This window comes from Meriones unguiculatus, chromosome 1 (assembly GCF_030254825.1).
Source record: "Meriones unguiculatus strain TT.TT164.6M chromosome 1, Bangor_MerUng_6.1, whole genome shotgun sequence".
In the NCBI taxonomy this organism is placed as follows: domain Eukaryota; kingdom Metazoa; phylum Chordata; class Mammalia; order Rodentia; family Muridae; genus Meriones; species Meriones unguiculatus.
In genome coordinates this window covers 157,359,687-157,361,262 of record NC_083349.1, presented here as the reverse complement: position 1 = coordinate 157,361,262, position 1,576 = coordinate 157,359,687, and the positions used below count along the sequence as shown (strand labels likewise).

The 1,576-nt window shown below is 40.7% G+C and overlaps 1 pseudogene; it reads left to right on the top strand.

The window, feature by feature from the left end:
* The first annotated feature begins 616 nt into the window (after window positions 1-616).
* LOC110564424 (large ribosomal subunit protein eL19-like) lies at window positions 617-1,155 on the top strand (annotated as a pseudogene).
* The last annotated feature ends 421 nt before the right edge of the window (window positions 1,156-1,576 follow it).

Here is a 1,576-nt window from a genome sequence, read left to right as displayed (position 1 = left end):
CATTCCCTTTTAAGGTACTGTTTGCTGTGCCATACACTGTGTTAAACAGCATTTTCAGCATAATGCATTTTCAGAATCATTTCTATTTCTGTACCAGGAACTGTTTAACAGTATGTTTTCAGAATTTCTAAGGCCATAAAAACATAAACATCTTATAAAATATGTATATTTTGTCATTAACTTTTCACTTACTAACCTTGTGATTAAATAATTTTGTGGTATTTTTAATTACTATATGTACAAATTCATAGATACATCAGGTCAAGTTATTTGTGCTATGAGGATGTGTTTACCATTGTTCATTTAATGTCCTTAATCACCAATAATTAAAAGGCCTTTTCTAAATCTAACATGAACATTGTAGGCTTATCTAATTTTTCTTGCATTATTCTTAATACACGGTTCATTTACACTGAGTTTAATTTATTATCCTGTGTTCTCATCTACGAATTACTGATAAATTCAAAGTGTCTTAATAGCTGGGGATACTTTCAGATTATGTGTTTCTTAAGCTATAATTACCAAACGTTAGTGTAGCTATGTCTTTATGTAATTATGGCGTAAAACGTCTTTACTATGGCTCTTTCCCTTCTCTGCTGCATCCGCAGCCAAGAGTATGCTCAAGCTACAGAAGAGGCCTTCCTCTAGTGTCCTCAACTGTGGCAAAAAGAAGGTCTGGTTGGATCCCAATGAGACCAACGAAATAGCCAATGCCAACTCCCATCAGCAAATCAGGAAGCTGATCAATGATGGGCTGATCATCTGGAAGCCTATGACAGTCCATTCCTGGGCTCGATACCAGAAAAACAGAAGGGTTCAACAGAAGGGAGCACGTATGAGCATAGGGAAGCAGAAGAGTACCGCCAACACTTGGATGCCCAAGGAGATACAGTGAATCTCAGAAGATTGGCCGCCATATGTATCACAAGGGTGTTCAAAAACAAGCAGATTCTCATGGAGTACATCCACAAACTGAAGGCAGACAAGGCCTGTAAGAAACTCCTGGCTGACCAGGCTGAGGCTTGCAGGTCTAAGACCAGGGAAGCATGGAAGTGCCGGGAGGAATGTCTCCATGCCAAGAAGGAAGAGATAATCAAGACTTTGTCCAAGGAGGAAAAGACCAAGAAACGAAGCTTCCTTTGTGTCTTTGCGTAGTGGCTTGGCTGTGGCTTCACACGGATCGGTCATTAAAATAAAACAACAACAGCAACAAGTCTTTACTACTAGTTTCTCTAAAGTGTTTCCCGTCCTTATGTTTTATTAATTTCTTCTTTTTTTTAAAATTTTATTGGTATGTTCTTCCCTCATACAATATATCCTACCTGCAGCCTCCTATCCCTCTCCTCCTACCAGCCCCCGCCACCTCCTGTCTTCCCCAAAGCCACTGCTCATCCATTTACCTTCATAGAACAGCAAGCCTCCCAGTGAAATTAACAGAACACTGCATAACAAGGTGCAAAAGGACGAGGCACGCACCCTCATGTCAAGGCTGAACAAGGCAAGCCAGGAGGAGGAAAACAGTCCTTAAAGCAGGCAAAAGATTCAGAGACACCCACTCCCGTTTTCGGAGCCCAAC